This window comes from Bos indicus x Bos taurus, chromosome 8 (genome assembly GCF_003369695.1).
Source record: "Bos indicus x Bos taurus breed Angus x Brahman F1 hybrid chromosome 8, Bos_hybrid_MaternalHap_v2.0, whole genome shotgun sequence".
Classification (NCBI taxonomy): domain Eukaryota; kingdom Metazoa; phylum Chordata; class Mammalia; order Artiodactyla; family Bovidae; genus Bos; species Bos indicus x Bos taurus.
Window position 1 is genome coordinate 44,471,319 of NC_040083.1, and position 17,103 is coordinate 44,488,421.

At 45.0% G+C, this 17,103-nt stretch overlaps 1 long non-coding RNA gene across 1 annotated transcript in view; it reads left to right on the top strand.

Annotated features, from left to right (window-relative positions):
* The first annotated feature begins 4,565 nt into the window (after positions 1-4,565).
* Positions 4,566-17,103, top strand: part of LOC113897093 — a 121,568-nt gene continuing 109,030 nt past the window's right edge. The window contains exon 1 of the long non-coding RNA XR_003512253.1: positions 4,566-4,871. This is a non-coding gene — a long non-coding RNA (uncharacterized LOC113897093). The remainder of the gene's footprint in view (positions 4,872-17,103) is intronic.

The window sequence follows — 17,103 nt, forward strand, 5'->3', positions numbered from 1 at the left end:
GTGCCCTTATGGAGGGGTGGGGGCCTTGTACTTGTTCGTTGATCCACTCATTTGTTACACCCTCAGTGAGAACTCGAGGGGACACCCCTGACACGCTTCCCAGGCCCCAGCTTTTCTGTGCCGCAGGGCTAGCTGCTCACGGTGTCACCTTTCCTCCAAGCTCTGACTGTGGCTGCTGAAGTCATCTTGTCTGCTTGGAGAGTGGGAGTTTATTACCCACTGTGCACTCCCTGGCCTCTGCCGCTTGGTGACTGACCTCACTGTGGGAGGGAATATTTGGAATACTGCCTTCCTTGCCTCCCAGAGGGACAAACTCTGAGGTGCAACTGACTTTCCAGAGCTCCCCTGGGACTCAGAGACCAGGACTTTCTTCTGCCATTGCACCATTTCTTGACAGCATCCTCTTCTCTCTCCAGCCTCCCTGCTTCCTTAGCGGTTTCTCCCAGAAGCATGTCCTTAATAAATCACACACACTTACATTTCTTGATTCAGGGTCTGTTTCTAAGAAAAAGCCATCTAAGAGAAGTACCTTCTATATGCCAGGCAATGTGATTATGTTCTAGTGTGAGAGACCACAATAGGAAAATTAAAAATAAAATATATCAGTTTTAAAATGTCATTTGACCAACAAGGACCTACTGTCTAGCACAGGGAACCGTGCTCAATGTTATGTGGCAGCCTGAGTGGGAGCAGAGTTTGGGAGCGAATGGATACATGTATATATACATGGCTGAGTTGCTCTGCTGTGCACTCGAAACTATCACAACATTGTTAATTGGCTATATCCCAATACAAAATAAAAAAAAATTTTAATGTCATTAGGCATCTTGGATCTGTAATGAAATACATGCCGTGCCAGTCAGTGTCATTAAAAACGTAACTTACCTACAGGTAAAAGGTCTGTTCTCAGGAAGCTATATGACTAATGCTGATGAAATTGAAAATGACACAAACAGACAGAAAGATACACTGTGTTCTTGGATTGGAAGAATGTACATTGTTAAAATGACCACACTACCGAAGGCAATCTACAGATTCAGTGTAATCCCTATCAAAATACGAATGGCATTTTTCACAGAATTAGAACAAATAATTTTAAAATTTTGTATGGAGACACAAAAGATCCTGAATAGCCAAAACAATCTTGAGAAGGAAGAACAGAGCTGGAGGAATCATGCTCCCAGACCTCACTACACTACAAAGCTACAGGCAGCACACCCCCACTTCATACCTTGTTATTTGTACTCTCAATCATAGACCCACCTTACCTCTCTCCTCACTGTGGTCTTTGCTCCCATCTTGACTCTGGTTCAGATTCTCCTCCAGTTATGCTCCCCTGGCTAATATCTGCTTGCTCTTCCATTACCGCTGGGCTGGAGGAAGTACAAGCTGGAATCAGGATTGCCGGGAGAAATATCAATAACCTCCGATGTGCAGATGACACCACCCTTATGGCAGAAAGTGAAGAATAACTAAAGAGCCTCTTGATGAAAGTGAAAGAGGAGAGTGAAAAAGTTGGCTTAAAGCTCAACATTCAGAAAACTAAGACCATGGCATCTGGTCCCATCACTTCATGGGAAATAGATGGGAAAACAGTGGAAACAGTGGCTGACTTTATTTTAGGGGGCTCCAAAATCACTGCAGATGGTGACTGCAGCCATGAAATTAAAAGACGCTTACTCCTTGGAAGGAAAGTTATGACCAACCTAGACAGCATATTCGGAGAAGGCAATGGCACTCTACTCCAGTACTTCTGCTTGGAAAATCCCATGGATGGAGGAGCCTGGAAGGCTGTAGTCCATGGGGTCGCTGAGGGTTGGACACGACTGAGCAATTTCACTTTCACTTTCACTTTTCACTTTAATGCATTGGAGAAGGAAATGGCAACTCACTCCAGTGTTCTTGCCTGGAGAATCCCAGGGACGGAGGAGCCTGGTGGGCTGCCTTCTATGGGGTCGCACAGAGTCAGACACGATTGAAGCAACTTGGCAGCAGCAACAGCAGCAGACAGCATGTTAAAAAGCAGAGACATTACTTTGTCAACAAAGGTCCATCTAGTCAAGGCTATGGTTTTTCCAGTGGTCATGTATGGATGTGAGAGTTGGACTGTGAAGAAGGCTGAGGGCCAAAGAATTGATGCTTTTGAACTGTGGTGTTGGAGAAGACTCTTTAGAGTCCCTTGGACTGCAAGGAGATCCAACCAATCCATCCTAAAGGAGATCAGTCCTGAGTGTTCATTGGAAGGACTAATGTTGAAGCTAAAACTCCAATACTTTGGCCACCTGATGCAAAGAGCTGACTCATTTGAAAAGACCCTGATGCTGGGAGGGATTGGGGGCAGGAGTAGAAGGGGACGACAGAGGAGGAGATGGTTGGTTGGCATCACCGACTCAATGGACATGGGTTTGGGTGGACTCCGGGAGTTGGTGATGGACAGGGAGGCCTGGCGTGCTGCAGCCCATGGGGTCGCAAAGAGTCAGACACAACTGAGCGACTGAACTGCACTTCCATTACCACTACCTGCAAGACCGTTTTCTGTCAAACAGTAGCCTGCCCTCCCAGCAGTACCCAACCCGACCACTAGGGGCCAGTGCTTCCTGGCCAGGGAGTAGAATCCAGCCTACCCTCCCTCCAATCAGGAGACAAAAGACAAAATAGGATTGCCTCCAAAGCTCCCCGCTCACATGATCAGCCGCCCATCCTAAACAAAAAAGTCTTTTAACACTTTCATTTTTTTATTTTTATTTTTTTAGTTCTTTTCTACTCTTTAGGTACGGATTCCATGGATGCTAAAAGGCATACATGTATTCAGACAGAAGATTAAGTGTTTTGCAAACAGGGAAAGAATTCAGATATTCCCGCTGGAGCCTATTTAACCTATGGCATAAAGCAAAATTCTAATGAGCTCTGTTACCTCCTTTCTGAGTCCACAGCAGATTGGAGAGACGTGAAGTCAACAGTGGTGTTAGAAATGGGTGATAAGACAGGGACAGAACAGGTGAAAATGGAAATAGAAGAGCTCAGAATGTAGGACAGGCAGTTCACATGAAGGCCACTAGGCTTGTAGTAGGAAAACGCTGGATAACCGTACTCAGACCTCTGCCACTTCTTAGCTCTTCATTGCCTTATTTACGGGCATAGAGTCATTTTTCACAAGGAGAAATAGGAGCTTCCTAGGAAATGATTAATGTTGGTCATTGTACTTTGTCATAGAAGGCAACAAAGTAATACACCTTTTAAAAACTGTTAATCTTCAGGTTAAATAGTAATAGCATTTGCTAAGTACAATGTGTTAATATATTTATTTGCATGCGTCCTCAGTTGTTTCTGACTCATTGTGACCCTGTGGACTGTAACCCAGCAGTCTCCTCTGTTTAGGGGATTTCCCAGGCAAAAATACTGGAGTGGGTTGCCATTTCCTTCTGCAGGAGATCTTCCAGACCCAGGGATCGAACCTGAGTCTCCTGAGGCTCCTGCATTCGCAGGCCAATTCTTCACCACTGAATTGTCATAACTCTGCAAGGTGGGAACTATCAGCACTCTCATTTTATAGGAAAGTGAGGTTTTGAAAACTTAAGTCAGGTGCCTGCCTGCAGGTGCCTGCCTGGTTAGCAGAACCAGCACGGGAAGTAGGCATCACAGCCCACATCTTTAATCATTATCTTCCATCTGCAAAACCTGACAAGTTATCCTGGTCCATGGGTTGCACTATCAGCTCTTGGGAGCGTTCTCTTTATTCATGGACCATGTCTGATAAACAGGGCTATATTCTACTACTTAATTTGGCTAATTCCAAGAGGACGTTCAAAGTCACAGAATAAATAGAACATCAACAAGTATTTTTTAAAAAAGACAATTAAATCATGAGAATTTATTTGATTCTGCTTCTAAGATATCTCGGTGTGTGGAACACGTCCACAAGCTCTGGCGGAGGTGACTCGTGTTCACCAGTCCCTCAGGTCAAGTTAGGGTTAGGGTTACTGACCAACTTCACTTTCACTTTTCACTTTCATGCATTGGAGAAGGAAATGGTAACCCACTCCAGTGTTCTTGCCTGGAGAATCCCAGGACGCGGGAGCCTGGTGGGCTGCCATCTATGGGGTCACACAGAGTCGGACACGACTGAAGTGACTTCGCAGCAGCAGCAGCAGGTCAAGCTTGTCTTTGCCAATCCCCGGGCGCAGTCCAGGTCTCTGCCCTTATGAGAAATGTGGACACCTTCTCCTGCCCTCCACAAGAGGGCGCTGGGTTTCCCAGGACAGGACCCACCCAAGTGCCAAGAGACCAGCTGAAACAGGACATAACCACTAGAGGGAAGCAATGAGGTCCATATGCTTCATTCTTCCCTGAGGTTCAAATTTGTAGTATTTGTTTTTGATGTCATCATTTTAAAGATGCTCGTATCTGAGAGACAAATTTTATCGTACGTGGATGGTGCCAGAGAAAACCGGACTATGCAAACCAAGGGGGCACACTTCAGCTCAGCATTTCTATCTCATCAGGGTGAGTCTGATAGCAGCAGCAGTTAACTTCTCAGGAGGCCCCAGGTACAGCTTACCTAGTAGAAAAGGCATTTTCTTCTGCTCAGTCTACTCATAAACATTTTGCAGGATCTACTGAATCCATTAATTTTTTCCCTGTTTCAAGAATGCATCATCAATCACGAACAACTGCAAAACATCACATTCTTGTCGTTTCTTTTTTGAGGGAGTTGGAGTGAATACAGAAATACAAGACACTAGAAGTGGGGTCAAGTCCACACAGAAGTAGCCCACATAGTCATCAGATGAGTCATCTGTGTTCTGAAGGAACTGTGCCGCCTAATAGCACCACCTGAAGACTCTCTGCCAGACGGCAGAATGCTCCATCAGGTAAGCAATGGAAAGAGCTCTAAAGTAATTGACATAATGGGGATGATTACTCTGGGTTTGATTTTTCAAGTGCCCTCTTCTGTACATGTGGCTAAGAACACATCGCTCGAATGGATACAGTTAAGATTTTAACACGAATAGAAGTGGGAGATTGAAGACGGTTCAAGATGTTCTTCAATATGGACTTAAAAATGGCCGTTTAAAATGATGCTGGGGAATGTATTTATTTATATGGAAAGATAGTCACAAGATATTAAGTTTTCTAAAGTGGGTTCTAAAGCAGTATGAGCCCACTTATGTAACATAAATTTATATCCATACATTGAGAGAAGTCTGAAAGGCATAATATCTCTGGATGGTAGTATTATAAGTGTTATTTCTTTTTTCTTTCTTTTGCTTATGCATGTTTTCAAATTTTTCTACCCCAACCATGTATTACATGTACAATTTAAAGTTCACCAAAATATACACTTTATATCATTTGCTCTGCAACGGTTTGTTCAGGTAGAGTCATCTGCTCTTTTTACACAGGATGGTCTCAGAATCACACAATTTTTATCTGTCTGTACTTATCCAGATCCACAAGGTTGAATTAAGAACAAGCAGGAACAATTGCTGCTTTCACGAGATGTTGTGTTTGTCATCTTGCTTTCAGAAGGCAAGTCCATGTCTCCCAACTGTCTGTTTAAAGTCCCTAACGCCAACCCAGCTGTCTGACATGTCCCATCTTACTCCCTTTCCCCAGCTCTGTTCTTACATAGATTTTTTTTTCACCCCCTGCAGGGTGCCAGGCCATTGCTCAGTTTACCCATAAGCAGGTAAACTCTATCCTCTGGCCTCACCCATCGAAATCTCCATCCTCCAAGGCCCATTTCAAATGCCTCTTCACTGGAAGCCTTTCCTGAACTCCCATAGGCTGTGAGCAATTCAGTGTTGCAGGGGTGGGAGTCAGGGTGAGTGAGTGGTGAAGCCAGATGATGCTCCTGTGGTCTCTGCTTTTCATGGGTCCTTCTCAGGAACAGTAACTACATCAGTAAGCAACCAGCAATCCCCATCACCACCCCACCAGTAAAAGCACCTTTATAAGGCGAAATGACATAGCTTAATCAAGAATACATACAAAAATAAGAATTGGACTCTTATTAAAATGTTCCATCATAACTCACAGGTTGTTTAGGAGAATTTCAAAAGCATCTCTGAACACAACTCTCCCTCTAGAGTCATAGCATAGGTTTTGGCAGAAATAATTTTGCTGGCTGTCGCTCGTATAAAACAACAGGATAAGATGGTCTGGGTGCACACGGGGACATAAGAAGCAAGTCCACCCCACAGGTCCCAGGGAAATGGGGCATCTTCTGGCCTGGCACCCGTGGCCTGCCCCAGCCGCTTGTCCTGGCTGATGGACGTGGGCTCCGCGGGGCAGCAGGATGACAACTCCCCAACTCACTGCCTCCTCCTCACCCCAGCTGAGAATCCTGGCAGCCCTGGAGGCCCCCATTCCCTGTTTCCTGGTTCTGTCCTGCCCCTCCATCCTGCCTTGAGACACTGCCACTTTCCAAGTGGGAATGATACTTCCACTTTCCAAGCTCTTCCCAGCCCATCTCTCCCGGGCTTCCCCTCAGCCAGGCAGTGGGGGTCTCACTGGGATGTAGGTGGCCTGGAAGGATAGTCACAGACTCCTGGGTTGGAGAGAGGCAGGTCCTGACCCAGCTGGGCTCAGCTTCTCATGGGGCTCCAACCCCCCATGTGCATACACCATGATCTCTGCCTGGAACTTTCTAAATTCCACTCCAACTCCCACCCAACCTCCAAGGTCACCTGAGGTCTCTCTTGCTTAGGAACCCAGCCCCTCCCAAAGCATCTGTCCCCACATCCTCACAGCACTAGCCTTACTGTCATCTGTCTAGTCTAGGGCACATGTGGGCTTTGCTGTCAGGCTACTAGTTCCCAGGCCAGGGCCAACCACTTGCTGGCTATGTGACTCTGGACAGCTTACTTCCCTGCAGCTTCCTCAGTTTCCTTACCTGTAAAATGGGAATAATCACAGTACCTGCCTTATAGAGTTGTTGTGAGGATTCTATGAACTAAGCCAGAGTTTCTGCTATGTAATAAGAAAATGTTCACTTTCCTCTGCAAAGCACATCTTTCTCAGTTTAGCACATTCTTACTTTACTTTCTATCATTTACGTCTTCTTTTCCTAACGAGGTTACAGTTCTTGTTTGTGCTACGGCTGAGGCATTTATCTATAGTCCTTTTTTGGTAGTCTTCACAGCACACACTCCATAACCAACACAGAGTAGGTGCTTAATAATTCCTAAACTCAACTTACAAAATGGCAAAGATATTGTCATCAGCAGAATAGACTAAACCAAACTTTCAGTCACAGGTCAGTGTACCCAACTCTGCAAAACAAACCGCCCTGAAACATGGTGACCTAAAGACCCTGATGACTATTTCTCATGGTTCTGTGGATCATCAGGGGGGTTAATTCTGTTAGTTGGCAGCATTTGACCAGAGGGTCAGTGGGACTGGAAAGTTCAAGATGGTCTGACTCATGTTTGGCAGTTGGTACTGGCTGTTGGCTGGGCTTCTTGGTTCCTCTCAACTTTCCATTCTCCAATAGGCTAGACTGGGCTGCCCAGCCTGGTGAGAGGTGGGGGTGTCTCTGGAATCTGAAGTGTTCCAGTGAAAGACACCTGCATGTTGAGGTCTAGGCTCTGGTGCTTGCCGGGTCACTGTCACCATATTCTGTTGATCACAGCAGGTCCCAAGGCCAGCCCAGAGCTTAGGAGTGGAGAAACAGGCTCCCATTTGATGGGAGGAGTGGCAGAGTCATATTGCCAAAGGGGTGCAGATGGGGGGCGCCCAGTACACTGGGGGCCATTGCTGCGAGCACCTCCCACACATCCCTGCTAAGATGTTTGGTAAACTTGTGAGGTGACAGTCTCAGGAACCTTTCTCTGCTGCGCTTTATGGTCTAACAATGGATTGCACAAAACACTTGCAGTTTTGACCTTCACAACAACCTAGAATTCCTCTGAGGCAAGGAGAAGAGGTGTGGCCCTCTTTGCAATGTATTCAGTTCAGTTCAGTTCAGTTCAGTTGCTCAGTTGTGTTTGACTCTTTGCGACCCCATGAATCGCAGCATGCCAGGCCTTCCTGTCCATCACCAACTCCTGGAGTTCACTCAGACTCACGGCCATCGAGTCGGTGATGCCATCCAGCCATCTCATCCTCTGTCATCCCCTTCTCCTCCTGCCCCCAATCCCTCCCAGCATCAGAGTCTTTTCCAGTGAGTCAACTCTTCACATGAGGTGGCAAAGTACTGGAGTTTCAGCTTTAGCATCAGTCCTTCCAAAGAAATCCCAGGGCTAATCTCCTTCAGAATGGACTGGTTGGATCTCCTTGCAGTCCAAGGGACTCTCAAGAGTCTTCTCCAACACCACAGTTCAAAAGCATCAATTCTTCGGCGCTCAGCCTTCTTCACAGTCCAACTCTCACATCCATACATGACCACAGGAAAAACCATAGCCTTGACTAGACGGACCTTTGTTGGCAAAGTAATGTCTCTGTTCTTGAAAATGCTATCTAGGTTGGTCATAACTTTCCTTCCAAGGAGTAAGCGTCTTTTAATTTCATGGCTGCAGTCACCATCTGCAGTGATTTTGGAGTCCAAAAAAAGAAAGTCTGACACTGTTTCCACTGTTTCCCTGAATGAATGAAGTGATGGGACCGGATGCCATGATCTTCGTTTTCTGAATGTTGAGCTTTAAGCCAAATTTTTCACTCTCCTCTTTCACTTTCATCAAGAGGCTTTTTAGTTCCTCTTCACTTTCTGCCATGAGGGTGGTGTCATCTGCATATCTGAGGTTATTGATATTTCTCCCAGCAATCTTGATTCAGCTTGTGCTTCTTCCAGCCCAGCATTTCTCATAATGTACTCTACACGTAAGTTAAATAAGCAGGGTGACAATATACAGCCTTGATGTACTCCTTCTATTTGGAACCAGTCTGTTGTTCCATGTCCAGTTCTAACTGTTGCTTCCTGACCTGCATACAGGTTTCTCAAGAGGTAGGTCAGGTGGTCTGGTATGCCCATCTCTTTCAGAATTTTCCACAGTTTATTGTGATCCACACAGTCAAAGGCTTTGGCATAGTCAATAAAGCAGAAATGATGTTTTTCTGGAACGCTCTTGCTTTTTCCATGATCCAGTGGATGTTGGCAATTTGATCTCTGGTTCCTCTGCCTTTTCTAAAACCAGCTTGAACATCAGGAAGTTCACGGTTCACATATTGCTGAAGCCTGGCTTGGAGAATTTTGAGCATGACTTTACTAGCGTGTGAGATGAGTGCAATTGTGCAGTAGTTTGAGCATTCTTTGGCATTGCCTTTCTTTGGGATTGGAATGAAAACTGACCTTTTCCAGTCCTGTGGCCACTGCTGAGTTTTCCAAATTTGCTGGCATATTGAGTGTAGCACTTGCACAGCATCATCTTTCAGGATTTGAAATAGCTCCACTGGAATTCCATCACCTCCACTAGCTTTGTTTGTAGTGATGCTTTCTAAGGCCCACTTGACTTCACATTCCAGGATTTCTGGCTCTTGGTGAGTGATCACACCGTCGTGATTATCTTGATCGTGAAGATCTTTTTTGTACAGTTCTTCTGTGTATTCTTGCCACCTCTTCTTAATATCTTCTGCTTCTGTTAGGTCCATACCATTTCTGTCCTTTATCGAGCCCATCTTTGCATGAAATGTTCCTTTGGTATCTCTGATTTTCTTGAAGAGATCTCTAGTCTTTCCCATTCTGTTGTTTTCCTCTATTTCTTTGCATTGGTCGCTGAGGAAGGCTTTCTTATCTCTTTTTGCTATTCTTTGGAACTCTGCATTCAGATGCTCATATCTTTCCTTTTCTCCTTTGCTTTTCGCTTCTCTTTTCACAGCTATTTGTAAGGCCTCCCCAGACGGCCATTTTGCTTTTTTGCATTTCTTTTCCATGGGGATGGTCTTGATCCCTGTCTCCTGTACAATGTCACGTACCTCCATCCATAGTTCATCAGGCACTCTATCTATCCGATCTAGTCCCTTAAATCTATTTCTCACTTCCACTGTATAATCATAAGGGATTTGATTTAGGTCATACCTGAATGGTCTAGTGGTTTTCCCTACTTTCTTCAATTTAAGTCTGAATTTAGCAATAAGGAGTTCATGATCTGAGCCACAGTCAGCTCCTGGTCTTGTTTTTGCTGACTGTATAGAGCTTCTCCATCTTTGGCTGCAAAGAATATAATCAATCTGATTTCGGTGTTGACCATCTGGTGATGTCCATGTGTAGAGTCTTCTCTTGTGTTGTTGGAAGAGGGTGCTTGCTATGACCAGTGCATTTTCTTGGCAAAAGTATATTAGCCTTTTCCCTGCTTCATTCCATATTCCAAGGCCAAATTTGCCTGTTACTCCAGGTGTTTCTTAACTTCCTACTTTTGCATTCTAGTCCTCTATAATGAAAAGGACATCTTTTTTGGGTGTTAGTTCTAAAAGATCTTGTAAGTCTTCATAGAACCATTCAACTTCAGCTTCTTCAGCGTTACTGGTTGGGGCATAGACTTGGATTACTGTGATATTGAATGGTTTGCCTTGGAAATGAACAGAGAACATTCTGTCCTTTTTGAGATTGCATCCAAGTACTGCATTTTGGACTCTTTTGTTGACCATGATGGCTACTCCATTTCTTCTAGGGGATTCCTGCCCACAGTAGTAGATATAATGGTCATCTGAGTTAAATTCACCCATTCCAGTCCATTTTAGTTCACTGACTCCTGAAATGTCGATGTTCACTCTTGCCATCTCCTGTTTGACCACTTCCAATTTGCCCTCATTCATGGACCTGACATTCCAGGTTCCTATGCAATATTGTTCTTTACAGCATCAGACCTTGCTTCTATCACCAGTCACATCCACAACTGGGTATTGTTTTTGCTTGGCTCCATCCCTTCATTCTTTCTGGAGTTATTTCTCCACTGATCTCCAGTAGCATATTGGGCCCCTACTGACCTGGTGAGTTCCTCTTTCAGTATCCTATCATTTTGCCTTTTCATACTGTTCATGGGGTTCTCAAGGCAAGAATACTGAAGTGGTTTGCCATTCCCTTCTCCAGTGGACCACATTCTGTCAGACCTCTCCACCATGACCCACCTGTCTTGTGTGGCCCCATGGGCATGGCTTAGTTTCATTGGGTTAGACAAGGCTGTGGTCCTAGTGTGATTAGATTGACTAGTTTTCTGTGATTATGGTTTCAGTGTGTCTGCTGTCTGATGCCCTCTTGCAACACCTACCGTCTTACTTGGATTTCTCTTACCTTGGACGTGGGGTATCTCTTCACAGCTGCTCCAGCAAAGCACAGCCGCTGCTCCTTACCTTGGATGAGGGGTATCTTCTCACTGCCGCCCCTCCCGACCTTGAACGTGGAGTAGCTCCTCTAGGCCCTCCTGTGCCCACATAGCCACCTCAATGTAGTAATAGAATAGAAAGCTGAAGTTGCACACGTTCCCTGATTCACACAGCGACTATTAACAGAATTGGGCTTGTGTGGCAATCTCCTTTTTTTTGAAAGTAAAAGTGAAAGTCACTCAGTTGTGTCCAACTCTTTGCCACCCCATGGACTATAGAGTCCATGGAATTCTCCAGGCAGAATACTGGAGTGGGTAGCTGTTCCCTTTTCCAGGTGATCTTCCCAACCCAGGGATCGAACCCAGGTCTCCCGCATTGCAGGCAGATTCTTTACCAGCTGAACCACCAGGGAAGCCTTTTTCTATAAGTTGTGAAATAGTTGACTTACAGAAATTGTGGCAAGTAATATAAATACCCACCCATGTGACACTGCCAAGCTTAAAGATGGGAATGTGAACAATTGACTGGAAGTCCCAGTGTGCATCTGTCCCCATAACATGCCTTCTGTTTCCACATCACCGCTCTCTCTGTGATGGCAGCTGTATTTATTATTTTTATTTTTAAATTATTTATTTTTAATTGGAGGATAATTGCTTTACAATACTGTGTTGGCTTCTCCATATTATCAACATGAATCAGCCATAGGTATATATATATGTAACCTCCCTCTTGAACGTCTCTCCCACCTCCCACCCCATTCCCACACCTCTAGGTTGTCACAGAGCGCCAGGTTTGAGCTCCCTGCATCATACAGCAGATTTCCACTAGCAGCAGTCTTTAAATGGTGTTTATTATTTCTATGCATAATTTTTATGGTTTATAAATATATTTTTATTCATAAATGACAGCTACCATATTTCCTCATTTCTAAAGCACGTATTTTTTATCTTTTCCATTATAGTTTACTCCAAGATGTTGAATATAGTCCCCTGTGCTATATACAAGGATCTTGTTGGTTATCTGTTTTATATATAGTAGTTTGTATCTGCTAATCCCAAATTCCTAATTTATCCCTTTCCCCTCCCTTTCCCCTTTGGTAACCATAAGTTTCTTTTCTGTGTCTGTGAGTCAGTTTCTGTTTTGTAAATTCAGTTGTATCATTTTTTTAGATTCCACCCATCAGTTCAGTTCAGTTCAGTCGCTCAGTCGTGTCCGACTCTTTGCAACCCCATGAATCGCAGCACGCCAGGCCTCCCTGTCCATCACCAACTCCTGGAGTTCACTCAAACTCATGTCCATGGAGTCGGTGATGCCATCCAGCCATCTCATCCTCTGTCAACCCCTTCTCCTCCTGCCCCCAATCCCTCCCAGCATCAGAGTCTTTTCCAATGAATTAACTCTTCACATGAGGTGGCCAAAGTATTGGAGTTTCAGCCTCAGCATCAGTCCTTCCAATGAACACCCAGGGCTGGTCTTCTTTAGGATGGACTGGTTGGATCTCTTTAGTGATATCAAAATGTTGGTTTACGAAGCTGGATGGGAGGATGTAGCATGACTGTGAGGGCAAGTGGGTTTGCTAAGATTCTCTTGTTCTGAACTTATCCTCCAAAATGTAAAACACACAACTTTTTTCCCATTTGAATCTCTCTGAAATCATGATGCTCTTGTAACTGATGATACCTTCCAATAGCTGGGTGGCAATCATTCCCTACTGCCTACACATCCAAAAGCAGCAGGACCAAACTTGCTGAAAATTGTGGAGACATTGGTGGGGGCACTCTTCTCCTTCAGGAATCAAGTGATTGTGAGGAGATCGCGGGGGTGATGATAAATCAGAAACGTCCAGCAGTGTTATAGAAGGAGGACTTCAAAGAAACTCAGTTATACCTAACTGCAAAAATAGCTTAAGAACCCAGTGCCAATGGCTGTGAGTTTTCTTATGGATTACTTAAGAATGCCTTGTTACCCATCCTGTAGTTGGGTGGAGGATTTATTATTTGGGAAACACAGACATCTGTGACTTTAAGTCAAGAGAATTTAGAAGAGTTAGGATTTATATGTGCAAAAGTTGGGGGAACCCATAACTGGTTTATTTCACTTCTATTCCCCCTTTTTATGCATGCATGGGAGTAATATATGGTGTAAAAGATTTTCTAATCAAGTATAAAGTATCTAATAAGTGACAAGAATGCATTTTGTCGGAGTTTAGTTCTCAGCATTTTTTTCTCTTAAGGATGTGTAAAGTAATGATACACCTTACAAACTTGTAAGTACAGGATGTCAGGTTGTACCTGCATTTCTGCATACCATGGCTCTTTGTTCAGCATTATGCTTTTGAGATTTTTCAGCTTGATAAATTCATCCCCAGTTCATTCATCTTTACTCCTGCATAAAAATCCATCATATAAATATAGCATGTTTTATGTATCACATTTTATCCATTCTCCTACTCATGGGCACCTAAATTGCTTCCATTTTTTATTTCAAAGAATATAGTTATGAGCATCTTCCTCATAACTTCTTGTCATGAAGCTTTCTGGATTACAGAGCACACATATCTTTGACTTTACTGCTGCTGCTGCTAAGTCGCTTCAGTCGTATCTGACTCTGTGTGACCCCACAGACAGCAGCCCACCAGGCTCCTCTGTCCCTGGGATTCTCCAGGCAAGAACACCAGAGTGGGTTGCCATTTCCTTCTTTAATGCATGCATGCATGCTAAGTCGCTTCAATCGTGTCTGACCCTGTGCAACCCCATGGACAGCAGCCCACCAGGCTCCTCTGTCCACTAGACCTTCTCAAACTGTTCTCCAGCGTATTGAATTTACACGCCCAGAAGCAGTGATATGAGAGGCCCCAGGTGCAAGAGCCTCTTGACTGGATCGCAGTCTCCTTTCTCATTCCCTCCAATTCACTCCCCTTACATAGTCCAAGTGATCATGGAAACACACAGCAGGTCAAATCACAACTCAGCTTTAACCTTGCTGTGGGTTCCCGCTGAGTTTACTGACAAGGAGGCCATGGCTTCCCTGGCTCTCAATGGGCTCTGTAGACTCTTCTCTTGCTAACTCTATATCGCAGCAGAGCCAGCCCTGACACGCGAGTCCAGCGACTTCACAATCCTTCTAGTTCCTAGCAAGACACACACTCCTCTCTCCCAGCCTGTGCATATGCCATCTCCGCTCTCTGGGATGCTCTTTCCAACTGAACTACCCCCGCCCCACCTGACATCCTGTTCTGCTAAGTCATCCTTCATGTCTAAACGTATCCTTGTCTTTCTCCTCGGAGTCTTCTTTGACCTCTCCTGAACACACACACCACAACTGTTGCAGGAAGGGACCCCTTCCAGGGCCCAAAAGTGGGCTCTTGTCTAACACTTGGAAATGAACTGTCTGAGGAGACACATGTGCTGAGAAAGCAAGAGATTTTACTGGGAAGGGGCACCCAGGCAGAGAGCAGTAGGGTAAGGGAAACCGGGAGAACTGCTCTGCCACGTGGTTCAACAGTCTCAGGTTTTATGGTGATGGGCTTAGTTTCTAGGTTGTCTCTGCCCATCATTCTGACTCACAGTCCTTCCTGGTGGCACACACATCACTCAACCAAGATGGACGCCAGCGAAAGGGATTCTGGGAGGTGGTCAGACAGGTGGTGTCTCCTTTTGACCTATCCTGAACTCTTCCAGTTGGTGGTGGCTTATTAGTTCCATGTTCCTTACCAGGACCTCCTGTCATAAAACAACTCATGCTATTGTTACTCTGGTGCCTGGCTGGGGTGGGGGCGGGGGGTGGGGGGGCGTGGTTTCAGTCGGTGTGCTTCCCCTAACACAAGCACCACAGCCTCTTCCACCGCCGCCACTGGAGTATCCTCCATAGTGCCACCGACACTCCCCACAGCGCCTCCTCACATGGTGCTGAAGTGGCCTCTTTGCTTGTTTGGATGGTGCACTAGACTTTTATGCTCCCAAAACTGGGAGTAGGGGGGGCATTGTCAATCTTGCCCACTGCTGTGTTCTCACCTAGTAGCTAGCCTACACAGTCTTCAGCAAATTCTGTGTTTGTTGAGCAAACAAGAATATGAGTCAAGTCAGCCCTGAAACCCAGTTATTTGGGCCCAGTTCTTTGCGTTTCCCACTACAGGTTCCCATGCCATCCAGGACAGCTCTTCTTCCTAAACCTACAAATTATTAGCAGAGGGCCAGATGGGCTACACAAGCAACCATGAGGGGAACATACCAAAGAAATTCAGAATTTGGGTGTCAAACTAAAGAAATGCCTTTTGGTTCAGTGCAACTGAAAGCCGTTAAGTGGGCTCCTGGATCGAGATGAGGCGTGTTCACAGGAATGACTGTGTACTGTCCCCAAAGGGGGAGTGAAGGAAGGTGCCAGTGGGGCCAGCCCTGTTCGCAGCACGTACAGCTTGGGTAACAGAAGGCACCTTTGGAGATGTTCGAGAAGAAACTAGCCATTCTATAAATAGGATGGGAATAGAATGCAAAAGGGTGAAGTTAACATCAAGAGATTGTAGATAGTCTGGGATTATTTTGAAGGAATGTGCTCTAGATGTTCAGTTTGTTTTTTAAGATAAGGAATGAAATTGGCAGATCCTGACAGCCCTCTCCTACAACTCAAGAAAAAGGCAGAAACATTTTTGGTTTTGAAACATTGATGTTGTCACAGAATTTTGGGCAGAATAACAAAATCCTGGATTTAGGAACCCAACAACTGCCTTCTGAGTTAAAGAGCCTGGGCTGACATCTCCTAAATTGGGAGTTCTTAGATGCTAGGATGCATTCAAGGAACCAAAAGAGGGCTCAGAGCTTCTCAGGCATTAGGTCTGTGTGAGGCAGGAAATTTACATTTCTAAAAAGTTCCTAGAACTATAGAAATGAATGAAATGTTAACACATGCTACAACCTGGATGAACCTCAAGAACATCATGCTAAGTGAAAGAAGCCAGCCACAAAACATCACATATTGCATGACTCCATTTCTGTGAAATGTCCAGAATTGGCAGGTCCACAGAGGCAGCAAGTGATTAGTGGTTGCCAGGGGCTGGGGGTGGGGGTTGGGGGTGGGGTGCAAGGAAGGAGTGACTGCTTACTGGGCACAGGCTTTCCTTTTGGAATGATGAAAGTGTTTTGGGACTAGGTAGAGGGGGATAGTTGCATAGTACTAAGAAAGTACTACATGAGGATGAGTGGTAGTCTTTAAAATGGTCAATTTGATGTTATGTCATTTTTTTACCTCAATTGTAAAAGAGATTCCTAAGTAATGCTGATACTCTGGTCTAGAGACTGCACTCTAAGAGCCACTGTCCTGAGTTACAGCCTAGAGAGGGGAAGAGACTGAAGGAAAATTGACTTGCAAAGTGGATGGAAGCCTCTGTAAAGGGCCAAACTTGTCTATGGCTGAGAATTCTGAAAGTCTGAAACAGCTTATTACATTGAAATCTTTATTCTCAGTTTAGGTGGGGACCCAACAGCTGGTAGCTGCTTCCGCATTTCAGATCTAAGCCCTGGACCGCCTAAACCCAGGAGTGGCTGACAACTGGCTTTGCCCTTCTCAACTGATCACTCACCTCTAGCAGCTTATTCTTTATAAGCTTCATTGGCTTTGCAGGATGAGGGAACAGTTGCCAAATGCGGAGAGAATTTCTTTGGATGTAGTCATTGGTGTTCTGTGAATCTGACCACATGACTGGAGAAAGCGTGGGAATTCTTCCCTTTCACCTCATCAACCCTGTCTCCAGACACTCTTTGCTCTCCTTAGAACCATTTATCTTTGTAAAGAACTTGGAGAAGGTGGAGATGATTTAATCCCCATTGTAATATGTAAAGAAGTGGATTC